Source organism: Rhynchophorus ferrugineus, unplaced genomic scaffold, assembly GCF_030347505.1.
Source record: "Rhynchophorus ferrugineus isolate W39M unplaced genomic scaffold, kcgeb_rfMv2 rfM2, whole genome shotgun sequence".
Lineage (NCBI taxonomy): Eukaryota > Metazoa > Arthropoda > Insecta > Coleoptera > Curculionidae > Rhynchophorus > Rhynchophorus ferrugineus.
The window spans coordinates 25,079,947-25,094,980 of NW_027472581.1; the positions used below are offsets into that span (position 1 = coordinate 25,079,947).

At 29.7% G+C, this 15,034-nt stretch overlaps 1 protein-coding gene across 2 annotated transcripts in view; it reads left to right on the plus strand.

Moving 5' to 3' along the window:
* Bsg25D (blastoderm-specific gene 25D) overlaps positions 1-15,034 on the plus strand; it is a 70,787-nt gene that overhangs the window by 953 nt on the left and 54,800 nt on the right. The window lies entirely within an intron of this gene.

Below are 15,034 nucleotides of genomic sequence, written 5' to 3' on the forward strand. Positions count from 1 at the left end.
GTATGGCGAAGAAAACATGCATGTTTTATCGTATGGTTTATTAGAACAATACCAACGTGAAAGTCTATATTTTTTTAGTCGAATGCCCATATATACTTATGCTGAAACATTGCAATTGTGCAGTTATTTTCTGTATTCGTAAATTTAAACTTATTTTGCTACTGAATAAATAGTGTTGAATAAAACCAGTGAAGCATAAATAGAACCGTTTTACTAAAACAAAGGTGGGTTGGTAGGCTTATAAGAAAATAGTTACAATTTTATCACGAAAAATAACGTTATTTTACATACAGACAACACATTTTATTAGTTATTTATTTATGTATTCCATATTGTATGATACATTTTTGTGATCTTTTTATATCTTATGGTTTTCTAATAAGAAATAATTAGCTAATTAGCAAAAAAATCAAATAAATTACGAATTTAGGTTATAACTAGTGAAAGTTTGACGATTGGAAGAGTTTCTAAAGTGAGCTATCACACATCAAAAATTTCTGATTAGGGCTTTAGTGGAATTTGTATTGGTTGTTCATAAATATGAAATCATCTGAATCTCCTGTAGTATCTCAAGATTCTCCGCATATTTAGAGGTTCAATAAAAAGTTAGGTTAGTGACCTAACTTTTTGTTACGATGATATATATGAGTAGCTGAAAGTGTTACATCATCACCAAGTAATGTTGCAAATTATCTATTTCTTAATATTTTTGCTTATTTAGATCAACTAACATTTCTGTATATTGAGCTTGAAGTGCATACAACCACTATTGGTTTGTTCATGTTAAATAAATCTCTTCGACTTTTCCATATAACAAAAACCCTTAATTATAACTTGATTTTTACCTACATTTCATTAATGTCAAGTTTTAGGTTGGTATTAATTTTTCAGCAATTTCTTTGTTATGAAACATATTAAATAGCAGGGCAATATAATATATGCTGTAGGCAAAAAACAATGAAATTCCTGTTTCTTAGAAGCTAAGCATGAATGAAACAAATATCCAATTGTAACGTCTTGTGACCCGGACCAAGACAGAACCTTGAATCCAAATCTGAATAAATTATTGTGTTAAAACAGTGGAACAGTAATGTCATCAACTGAAACGTCTTTGTGGCGGAACTTAATTTATATCTTATTATAAACTCTTTGACCTTTTCTCTCAAACATAATTACAGGATTGTTGTGTGGTATTGTGAGACAACCACGCACCACGTTACTGTTGTAAAACTGTCAATTTCTTTAAGGCTTTATATTACCTGTGAGTACAAAGTTCAAATAAATATGTTTTACATTCTGATAAACTGATCAAAAATTACGTAAGTCTTTCAAGTCACCTAATTGTATTTTAAAGTAATAATTGTGAATAAGTACATGTTCACTAAATGTTATGACAGTGGACGTTTCTTATCATTTTTTTTTTGTGAAATTGCACTATGATTTACCGGAACTGTAGTATTGGGTTGACATTAAATGTCCATTAATTTAAGTCTTCGTTTTATTTATAACATTTTAACTCATTTTTACATAAAATAATTCATCTAATTTAGAATATGTCAATTATATATTATTGAGTTTGCAGATAAATATTTTCGGTTTTTATTTATAATTTTTAGATGTTTAGAAGAATTGCAAGATTTTCGTTGATTGATTTGCCCAGTTTCATCAGTTGCTGACAACATTTGAATGTCTGGATAATAACAATCTTAAGATAGTTGTATTACTTCATTATTTTTGGCCTTTTTAACTTGGTCATTACTCATCCTTTTTATTTTGGTTAATCAAAAGGACATTTGATATTTTATAATAAGATAAGTCCATGAATGAGTATTCGCTGATTTCCTTTCTTACAAGAAAAAATTTCAGTTTTAAATAGCATAATTAATTATAATGACGAAGCCAGTACGAACATTAGAATAATATATTATATGAAAAAGTAAGAGAATGATATTGATGGACTAACATATTGAGACATCACTTTCTCTTTGGTTATCTAACGTTGTATATTTAGATCAAAACAAAGCCATCTATAAAAATAGACAAACTAACTTTTATCATTTAAATTTTTTTTATTAGGACAAAAGCCCATAACCATAGTTTTATAACTGTAATAAATATGCCGACTATCCTTGACCTTTTCTCTAAAAATTAATTATAAAGTACTGTGTGATATTGTTTTAAGTGAGCGGCATGAGAACGTGTGCTGCAGACAACAAACAGTAATTTAACTACCGTTTCTCAAACGAGAGATATAATATACGCGCTAGAAGTTCTTGCAAACGAGGAAAGTCCATTAAGATAAAATCAAGTTTATATATTTGTAATAAAACTCTTTTCCTGCTTCGAGAGGATTAGAAATTCGACGACAATGTGAATGTTTTCACTTTGGAGATTATTCGTTGCCGCTTGAACATGACGCTACCGTTTCGCAGGATCGACTTTGTTAGTGGTTGCGATTGTAATTGGGTAGGCAGTTTATATTTAGCGTTGTGAATGTACTGAAACAGTAATGGTTATGTCGGAATTTGAATATGACGAATAGTTGGTTATTATATATAATTTGCTATGATGTAAGCCCACCATTTAGTTTGTAGATCTTTATAAATAAGGAGTGTAACGTATATATACAATATTAGATATATAGCAGCAGCGTCTAGATTAGCTAAATCAATTTCGCGAAATACATGTGGCTTCTTAAGTCTTGTTATCGTGAATTATGAGAAAAGTAATAAAAAATAAATATGTATTAAACATTATTTTGAGTTTCTATATTATAGTAATATATGTAAAAATTTTCTTCTGTCTTTTTTCCAAAATTCGACGCTTAATTATAGAAAACTTATTATGTTTTGCGATTGTCAATCATTAATTACTACCTTTAAAAACTGCTTTATTTAATATTGTGAATCAATATATTTTTTGTACCTTATAAGACCAACAGCAGTGCTGGTCATTTTATTTCATAATCAAGAAAGTAGATATTGAATCGATAATATAAGGGATTCACCCTTGATGTACTTAATAATAATAAGTAATGTAAATTGAATTGACATTAAATCTAAATTGAAGTTAGTAATATTTAAATATAAGTAAATGCTTAATTACAGATCGATATTTTCGAAACGCGTTACTTGTTATCCGAATATGAATGTTTATATTAAGTTAGAATCACCAGAGAATGTCAGCATATAGTCTATTCAAAGTTTTTTAGTAATGCGTCATGGATATTTGTGACGTCTAAGCATTACAATGTTGCCGCATCAACTCTGAGTTTTAGTTCAGTTTGGCTTTGACATACAAGAAAATTCTAATCTAATCTAAGCACGGCAGCAACCCGCTAAAAACATTTTCAATAAAATTGTAGAGACTTATATTATTCAATATCATCAATAATTACCTCTGTAAAGGAATTTACCGGCAAAAGGGGGCCTTCATTATCGTTCCTTTTCAAATTAATCTATTAAAGCCGCAATCAATTTGTGACCCTGAAGATCTATTATTTCGACATTTTCAAACAAAGTAATATGATATATTACGGAGCGACTTAAAATGTATCAAAACAATCAAAGGGCTAAAGTAATGTTTGCCGGTTTATAATCTGTAGGAATTATAACTAATATTTTGAATAATTTGGCGTCTGACAACCGGACAGCGACCAGCTGTCTGACGTATGCAAAATTCTTGAAAGTAATAGTGATAAGAGGCTTTAACTCTTACCTATAAATTATCAATTAACATTAGTTTTTAGATATATTATAATGTTAAAATAAATTATATTTTATAACATTTTTGTTCAATTATTTTATTTAGATTAGAATTTTTTTGTATCTCAAAGACAAACTGAACTAAAACTCAGATTTGATGCAGCAACATTGTAATATTTCGACGTCACAAATATCCATGACGCATTACTAAAAAAACTTTGAATATACTATATATTTGTTGAAATTTGGTGAATAAACTCCGATCCGTGGATAAAAGAATAAAATCGATTTCTACATATTAATGCTTATTCGTCTAATGTTGTTTTTATGAACAATTCAATAATATTTGTTTTGGACGTTTGTTTTTTAGTTAATTATTTTTATCTTTTACAAAAATATATTTTACTAATAGGACTCACTTGTTGAATGTACATGCATAGTTTGTATATATGGGCTTAAGAATGATTATATTTACATAACAATGGTTTCCTATCTCGAGTTCAGAATTTTCAACATGTTCTTCATTGTAAGTTTATGTTTATTTTGGAGTGTTAAGTATCAGAAGTACGTATTTTTATTTCCTACTAAACAAAAGAGCTTACTTGTTGATATGTACATATTGTCCGCTTTTGTTTTGTTCTTTGAACATCTGTGAGTATAAGGATGTGTATATTTAGATTGGATTAATCGTAAACAATAGAAGAGATATTAATCAGATGAGAAGGGCATGGTATGAAATAGTTATTCTGAGTTAATTTATTTGTTGAAATCATACTACATATGTAATGATACATACAACAAACCCTTCAATTTTAAATTATTAAACTAAATAAGTGGTATAATTTCTTGATAAAAGAAAACATTAAGTTAGCATCAAATATAGTTTTATAACTTTCTATATCTAATCACCCAAACATGATCAGTATTCAATTAAAGCGTTTAAATTTTTATTTTTTTTTCAGATTTCAAGCTATTGCATTTAATAATGTGTCTTTATTTATTTTAACATTTTGGTCATTCGTCTGCTTGAACTTTTTCTACTTTCTTCACGAATCTTCAGTGAATGGTCAATGATTAATGTTTTAAACAAGCTTATATAATAATAAAATTATGTTTGTTTCACTAAACACTAAAAATCTGAGTATGAATCATTTGACAGTTTTATACTTCAATATTCATTCATTGCATCAATTAGATGGCCTTCCACTAAGGCCATACTTAAAATTGACAACATGTCAATAAATAGTATTCCATAATTGTGCTTCATTGTCAGATACCCTCTTTTATGCTTTTCCAGGTCTAAGGTATTACCAATAATCACATTTTAATTCAGTAATTTCACTACAAAATGCACTACAATTGTGTTGTCCTGAAATATAAAAGGCAACACTCACGTGGTATTTAATCTGTTTTTTTTCCTTTTATCGAAATTATTATAAAGATTTTTAAAATTTTTAGTGACATCTGGCACCAATGTACCTGATTAGGTATCAGTGTCTTCATCCTTCTGCTGCTTACACTCAATGTTTTTGTTCAGTCAACTTTATTCGCTTTTGTGTGATGCCATGAATTATACCTGATTTCCGTTTTATTCGGTGTATGTAATGCATTTTTAACAGTTTCTAGTTCATAACTAATTTGCTTTTTTATTTTGGTTGCCAAGTTCATGGTCAGCTTTGAAATTTTCTAGTCTTTTCATGCTCATTGAAGATTTTCTGGGCCGTAAAATTATATTTATTTGGACATTCAATTTCCTTCAGCCTTTTTAGTTTATTAAATTATTAGTTAGTTTTAATAAATATCAACGATGAGTGAAAATATAATATTAAATTTTCAAATGAAATATTGAACGAATTAGCAGTTTCTTTTCGAAGGAACATTTATTAATTTGTTGTGGTATTTGGTTTTTAATCACATACTATTTCTTCAATTATATTTTTTACAGTATATCTGTTTTGTCACACTTTTTCCATAAATAATTGAAAATTATTCTTATGAATAAACATTAAAGATATTTAAAAGTATACTTTCAGCTGTATTATTAACATCTACCTACATATGTCCCACATTATAGAACCTTAAATACTGTTTTATCGAAGGACATTTGTAATATGAGTAAATGTGCAAATGTTGGATATAAGCCTACACAAATTATTTCTTACTAAATATATATATGAAAATGGATAAATATAGTAAATAACGTAAAAATGGTCTATAACTGAAGAAGTATCTTTTTAACTTTAACCATCTGATTACCATCTTTTTGCCTTTGATGTGATACAGTATCGCGGTGATACACATGATTTTAATTAAGATACCCGAAACTCGGTTTCTTCCATCTAAAATTAAACAGATCTCTGGCCAGAAGCAACCAAGATAAGAGTTATTTAACAGGAAACCATATATTTTCTTATATTAATCGTGCATGGGCAGTATTTTATCGTTATCGTATACGTTTTTGTTTGAATATCAGACTAACAATAGAAAGAATGTTACTGTCATCAATCACCACCTAATATGTTTATTCGGGTGTGTAAACGGTAAAGTAATATAGGTTATTACGCAGTAAAATTGGTAATTATTCAATATGATAAATATATTTTTGACATCAGACATTGAGATCAACAATCGATTATAATTATTTAAATAAATACGTTCAAAAAGTAAAAAAAGGACCGAATAAATTTTAACCGTTGTATTATTTATAGTATTAAACTGAATCAAATGTCTTTATTATTTTCGTGCTGTTTTTTTTTCGAAATCCTTAGAGCCAGTCAAATCAAAGAATCATCGATCATATGCCTTATTTGCCTTATTTAATACCGTTTAGTTTCTGTATATTTACAAAATACATTTTCTAGCAAAATATCAGTTATAGTACATACAGGCGATTCAAAAAGCTTGATTTGACATTCTCAAAGGATATCTTTACTTACAATTCAAAACTCTTAATAAGGTATGCAATGTAAGTAATGGACGTAGTTACAACGTTGTTAACGGACGAATAGTGTGACAAGGGTGGTCGAAATAAAAATTAAACTTTTTGAGAATATCATAATAAATAACTAGAATAATGGGCTAGAAAATTCTATACATCTGGATTTTATTACATTTTACAATCCTTCAAGAGAAGTGAGTCTTAATATTTTAAATGTCAATAAATTTTAGATCTCAGAATCAAACGGTTTTACCATTTACCTAGCGTTTAAGGTTTAGTTCTACAATTTAGCCGTCGTCAATGAAAATAGAAATAACCATTATATTTATTTACGGTCTTAAAAACTTCTGGTACTGCATAAAGGGAGCTGCAGTCTTGAACAAATTTGGAAGCAAACTTAACATCTGACAATCTCATTTTAATATCGATTGAAGTAACAAAAGTAACATTATTAATTAATAAATAATAGTACTTAAAATGCATCGACTTTTAGGCTTTTCATTCTACTTGACGTGAATTCTATATAGTTCATTTCATTATCGCATTTTAACTGAGTCTTACTTACACATCCATTTCCATTCACAACTATTATAATTCCAACCAATTCGATATAGTCGTCACAATACTCACGTGAATTCACAACTAGCGTGGATTAGTTAAAATAATTATTTTTCTTATTCTTGAAAAATGTAGTTTTAGCAGTCGTTAGAATAAAAATAATTTTATGTCGACAAACCGAATCTTTTTGAGTTTATCGATGGTGTGTTTAGTAACTGTTAAGGCTTTTAACCCGCGATTTCTTACATATAATAAACTGTTTTCTTAAATTATGGATCTTATTAACCAACTTATATAATATAAATATTATGCTAGGCGACTAATTTTTTATATACATGACATTGTTTCCGCGCTTATTAACTTAACCTAACTTCTTCATATCAACTTGAACAAATCTTAGATCTAAATATACGAACGATTTCCAAATCAAGAATTAAAAAATATGCAAAAGCTGCACTTAAATTCATGAATAATAATAGTGAATCTTTCATATATAAAGATGCAACAATAATGTAATATACTTCATCCAAAAATACTTATGCAATACTTATACTTGATATAATTAGTTTTTTCTCAAGAAATTCATTTATAAGAAATATAAAGAGTTCAAACTAAGCAACATTAATATATTAGACCAATACTCGTTTTTATTTTTAGTAATGAATTGTTCCAGTGACTCAGATTTAATTCCACCAAACTCTTTCAGATCGAAATTTCTTATTTCTAATTCATATAAAGTACAAATTACATACACACAAGCGTCTTGCTTTCAAAACCGTTATCATCATATATGTATGTATTCGATGACTTTCAAATTTATCTACAAGAGAAGTAAATTGTCTCTACTTAGATTAAATAAAAAATCAAATCAATCGGCAATAATGTTTTGGCGCTATGTTTTAGTAAATTTCAAAGTATATAAAAGTATTTTTTTTTATATACTTTAAAGTCATCTTTTACCAACTATGGGTTTATCTCGAATGGACCTAAAGTTTAACGTAGGATCTGAATCACGGTCCTCAGCATTAAGCCTACCGACTGGCTAGTTACCAACTTTAGAAATCATCCCAGAAGACATCCGGTTTTACCCAGCCTGGTTACTGGCGTGACTGGGATCATTTTCCTTGTCGGACTTTACAGTCTTGCCTAAAACAATCACAAATTTTAGACAGCCACAAACATAAATTTACGACCATGCCCCAGCAGGATTCGAACCCACAGCTATCGCAACAGTGGGAGGACCGTCCTCTCGCCTTTACCACTGCGCCGCCAAGCCGGCAAAGTAAATTATTAATATTCTGAAAACATTAATATTCTGTAGATATTCCTAGAAAGGGCGAGTATTCTGATGAACAATAAATTCTAATTCGATTATCATTCATTTTGATGTCATATTTGTTTTATAATATAAGTAGCAACAATCTTATTGCATTTGCTGGTTGAGCATGAGTATTATAATTCTAATGCGATAACCGTCAAAGACTTAAAATGCCAACGGAAACAAAGTATCAATTCTTTAAGGTAATGTAAGCGGAAATTATATGCTTTTAAAATGCATTCAATGAATAATATGTTTATTTTCAGGGGTCTACGGCATTTTATCAATCACGCGTGTATATAAAAACAGTCAGTAAACCTATAAGTTGTAGGTAATTAATATTTATTTACTCGACTAAAGTGTTAAGTTAATGTAGGTTATTTGATAAGAGGTTGTAAACGTTTCGTTTTATAGACAAATTAAATATCTTGTTATCAATTTTTTAGTTTATTTTTATGGCATTTTATAGTACCTTAATTAGAAATTCTTGGTGCACTAAAGTCATAAAAAAATTTTTGTGAGTGACTAATATTATACAATTCCAAATTACTACAAATAAAAAAATTTTTAACGGTCTGATTAAGACTTTTTCTAAACCGTAATCAATGTTTTGTTCTGAAACTGCTGAATTCTGTCTAAATTGTTCTTCTTGGCTCAAACGCATATCTGGATGCCATATTTCCATATAGGTTTAAGCATTTTCTTCTACAGCAGTACTTTGTTGTATTTTAGCGTAAATGATGTGACTTAAATGACCATTATTCCACGATGTAAAATTCGACATGCCTCAAGGTCGCTACAGTATATTAAATAGGGTAGAATATCTTACATGATTTTTCAACTTTATTGCTGAATATTCTGCTATGTTAGCAAATGGCAATTCGATATTATTCTTACAGGCATGTGTTGGTTTTTCTTATCTGTAGAATTAACGTGGTTTTACCTGCAGCCATTATGGCTGTCGGTTGCAAAAGTAGCTATTATACTATGTCGCAATACGATAACAACACCGGTGTACTTCAGCTGCACAACCCTGTATAAGGCCATGACCCTAAAGGCTCTATTCAAAAATAAGATTTTAACAATTTTGCAAACTGTAATGGCAACATCTTACTTGCACATCTAGAAGAATGGCAGAACAAACTTCGTAATTTTATGAATTTGTTCTATAGGCCCATGTTTTTCTATGAAATCAAATTGATGGTATTATGTTGTTATCCATTACTATTAGTGGCTTCAGTCTATTAAGAATAATAATTTCGAATATTTAGTATTATCTTCTTATATATCTTTTTATTGTTCCAAACGGAGAATTTAAATTCGTTCCAAGAGATATATTATAACTATATAACATTATAACAACGTATTTTTCTCAGCTCTGAAAATATCTAATAAAGTTCATAAAACACCACTTATGAGAAATTGATAGCATTAGGTGTACACAGATGTGATATGTTGAATCAAAGGTTTTTTTACTTTAGCTAGTAATATATTATCTTCATATCGTTATGTATAAACATTTTGAAATTTTCCTTGATACGTGCTATTTATTTTTAGCTTCAATTTCAACGTAATTCATATCGCCTACAATTTTCGGTAGAAATATTTATATAAAGTTGCAATATTTCAATATTAGTATGAGAATGGAGTCTTTCCTCATGCCCCCTTGCAATTCTCTTGATTTCTTAACTGACTGTGGGTATCTGAAAGTCTTGATGTAGGTAATCAGTCCTATAGTATTTGGGTGCACCCACAATACCTCTCAGGACTTTGTTCTGAAAAATTTGTATTTTTTTAATGTTGCTCTTTGCAGAACATCCCCATAATTGAACTCCGTATGTCCATATAGGTTTCAATATTTGCTCATATAATAGCAATTTGTTATGTAGTGATAATTGTGATTTTCTTCCAATTAGCCAGTACATTTTCCTATATTGTGTTTAAAATGAAACATAAAATGTATAATATTTTTTTATCTCTCGATAAAACATTAACCAAATATTTATTGGTAATTTCGCGAAAAAAAATACCGATGAAATTAAGGTTTGTTTTTGTGCTCAATATTATTTTTAATTATTTCACGATGTTAATTATAAAGGTTCATAAACACATGTTATTTTTAATTAATGTGACTGGGATTGAGGATGACATTTTTATCCTCATTAACATTACTACTTATGGTGTCGCTCCTTAATATACCGACTTCCTGCGGATGATCGCGTCTTTATTTCTCCGTTTCAGTTTCCTTACAGGATCATATGTTCATTTTGTCAGAAATGATCAAGAACTTACGAACTATTTATTATGAATATTTAATGTTATATTATTCATCGAGATATATTTTTGGAGAAATTGGTATTATAGCTAATATACCTGTAAATTAATTTCGAGAAATGTATAATAAATGACATATTTTTCCCAGCTTTCGGGATATCTAACTGAGTTTATAAAATACAATTTGTGAGAAGCGCTATATTATAAAAAAATCAATTATTTACTGTTGAATCATAGAATTAAACTCCTTTTACACGGTCAATACCCATGTTGGTCATTATATTGGACGTATAAGGAGTATACTGAAACAATAATCTTGAAGAAAATAAAAGCGGTTGAAAATATTCAAAGCTTATGGTCGTTTTTTATTCCAACGTTTTAACATTTTTCTGAATTTTCGATACTGATTAATCTGAACCATTCCGGAAATCATCGCTAAAGCACAACGATTACTTATCAAAGCTTATGCCGTTGCTACTCCATCGTAATAAACGCTTGCATAGATTTTAATCACCGATATCTATTGGTGAAAGGTGAAGTATCAATATACACAATTTAACTGTTATATAAATGGTATCGACATTTCTCTACCTAAAACAATATTTTCCATTTAGCATTATTGACTTACTCAGTTTGACTTGAAGAAAAAGCTGTCCGCGTTGCTTTAAAGTTGTTATTTTGAACGATCCGAAAAACTAAAATAGTTCGAAGGCAATGAATTACAAGACTTATTCGAAGAAACCCAGCGAAATCTCCAAAACACTTTCAGGCAGCTTAGCAGTTGATAAATCAACTATTTCCAGATGATTACATGCGATGTATCAAATGATCAAATGGTTGAATTAGAAAATATAGTTAATATACAGTTTCACACATCGCGGTTTCATTACCGGTCTAAACTTTACCTAAAAAGAGAAGAGAAGGGTGGCGAATTATGAGGGTGAAAAGTGAATCTATTACGACGGTCCCAAGGGCAAACAAGGCAGTGCCTTTCAGTGATATCCGAGATCAACGTTGCGGTCTTACCAGATCTTGGTTATCGATTTTTGACCGTCGCTCCTTGCACGTGTTCAACATATGGGATAATATTTTTCGGTATTTTGTAAGTATCTTGTATGATATAAAATTCGACATGCCTCAAGGTTCCTATAAGGACATAAATTAGTCCGGGAGAATCACCCACGTCGACACCGAAGCGGAATATCCATAGCCATACAAGCAAGATTTGCTGAGAAAGATAATGTTGCTAAGTCCACAAAATGTGCAAAAAACTTTTAAAGAGATACCGATATCTATACCCTTCACCTTTAGGATTACCATTTATTCTGACTACTTAACTTAATAATTTGGCTGAAAAAAACTGGAGAAATGGAGAAAGTTTTCTTTAATAGCCGCAAAATATTTTTTGTAACTTATAATTCATATGTTGTCAGAAAGATAGAAGAGGTAGCAGCTGACAATGAACGACATTCTGAGAAATAATAATTCTCATAAATTTTCCAAAAGTGTCAAACGTTTCTTGAAACCGATTTATGAAATGATCTGTTAAGGCCTTCTTTGATTAGGTTTTAATCTCCTTAATAGATTAAAAAGGATGTCCGGGAAGCGTATTTTCCCCGAGAACATTAACATGAAGTCCGACGGACCTAAATCAGGGTTGACAAAACGGAATTGAATTTTTCATGAACTGAATCATGAGGCGACTCGACGCTGTTAGTCGAATATTATTTTTTGTTAATAATTCGACTCCCCAAATAATTAATAATGAACAATACCACGATGTTTACATTTTACTATGTTTTAATCGCAGTAATATTTTTATATGTATTTTTACCTAATATTTTACCATTATTTGTAAACAAGTTATTTTTATCAATACTTCTACTTTATCGATATCCAGTGAACGGACTTCCTGTCTGTATTTATATTAAACATGTTTCTATTCTTTTGTTTCAATTTCCTTTCTATATTATATGTTAATTTAACTTAAACTGGCGCTATGGGTTGCATCAAGAATACTGGGTACTCGACACTACTCGGTAAATATTTAATTTAATTTTCAAAAATTCCTTTATAGATATCTTTATTATCTTATAACGGTTGCACTCTCGCTTATTTTAATGTACTTGAAAAGTGTCAGGTTTTCGCGTATGCGATAAGGTTTCGTGACTCTTGAAATTGTTTATTTATTTATCAGTTTATTGATGTAAATCCTTTATAACCGTTCAGTACCTCAACCTAAACAGTTTTTATCTTTATGTTTGTGTTTGTTGATATTTTTTACAGACTTACCTTGCTAGTACTTCATTTTTAATGATGTTTTAAGATTGATTAAAAGAAATAATTTCATTTCGAATGTTGTTTGCTTTAAAAAATGGTTTATTGATAAAATGATAATTGTTTATTTTCGGCATCTTTCATTATTAAAGTAACTTGATATTTTTAATTATGAATAACTATCAATTCTAAGCTAGAGCCTTGTTGATCTGACTGATTTGGCTGACTGAATTGTACAACTGTTGTTGAATCGTCAAGAAAAAGATTCTCTTACTAAGAATTATTTTGCACCGCCGCCATGCCAGATTTACTGCTTGATGATTATTTTCTAACTTAAAATTTAAAAATGAAATACTTCTTTACCAATGTAAATGAAACGAAATAAACAGGCTGGGAAGGACGGATGCCTGATAATGAAGATGATACTCATGTTGGCAGTCGGTAGGCTTCAAGAATTTTGCAAAAAAAATTATACTGAGTAATAATAATAATATTAATGATATGATAATCATAAAATCCGTTTACTAAGAAATCTATACACATGATTTGGCACATTATGATGCATCAGACCTCGAAAAACTAAATAGAGTTTACCTTTGGCGACGTTCCGCTTTGCAAACGCTGACCTCATGGATGCGAAAAAGTGGTAGTCGGATAGAGCCAAGTATGGAGAGTATGGCGGATGTGATAAAACCTCCCATCCAAGTGATTTCAACACTTCTTTGGCTGGTTTTGCTATAGGAAAAGGCGCGTTGTCATGTTACTATATCACCTTACGTTTTTCGATATAGTTTCGTGTTTCGATTTGGTGCATAGTTCAAGGTGATCTTTGTTGTCAGTAGCAATCACTGTTAACTGTTTTCTTATAATATACGCCATTGGTGGTTCTAGCAGACACAAGGCCTTGTTTTGAGATCAAAGGGATTTAGTCTTGCATCAATTGCAAGGCTTCGCCAGGTGATATCCATGGTTTTATTTGCTTGGGATTTTTCAAAATAAACCCCTCTTTCATTACCGGTTACTATTCGATGCAGAGATGACTTTCTTTCATAACTTTGAAGCAGCCTTTAACGGGAGATTTTTTCGATTTTCTAATTACCTGTCATTCAATTCTTGTGGCATTTCTCTTTCCATCTTTTACATCTTCCCTATCGCTTGTAATTGTCCACAACACTGTACACATTTGAATTTTCCGCCAATTGTTTTTGTGTTTGTGCTGAGTGTTTATTCTACAACTCCGTTAATTCCGCATATTCCAATATTTTTCAAATTGTCGAAACCGTGTTTCACGTATTATTAAGTTATATAAGTATTATTACATTTTGTATCAGCTATGATTATTGTTATTTCGTGCCAACGTTACAGTTAGTTAATCATCAATCATCATCATCATCATCAACATCACACAATCATACAGCTGTGTGTTAAATAAGCAGTAGCTTAATTTTTATGTAAATACTTATATATTTGTTGATTTTAAGGTAAGCCGTAACTGCTTAATATTTTAATACTGTTACTATTAAAACCGGTTTTAAAAACCAGATAACACTCATACGTTTTTTATAGACTTGTCTAATTTAACTCGGCTTTCTTCTTCGTGTCTTAAAACCTCAACATTTTGTCACTTTTATTGATTATTTGAAAGTGAGATGTTAATGGTTTCTAACTTCATTACAATTTCCGCTTTTATGGATTGTATATAAATAAATCGACTTCCTGTAGTTTATATTCATCGTACTAAGAGACATATTTAATAAAGAGACATTTAATAAAAATCATCCATAGTGTATTTAATTGATATATCGAAAAAATATACTTTTGTATTTCAATATTTCTTTTGATAAACTGTATTAAAAATGATATATTTATTAAAAAATACATATTACTAATACACTTACAAAACGTTTTATCTTATCTTTTAACAAAAGCCTTTCAGATGGAAGTTTGCGATACCAAATAAATATT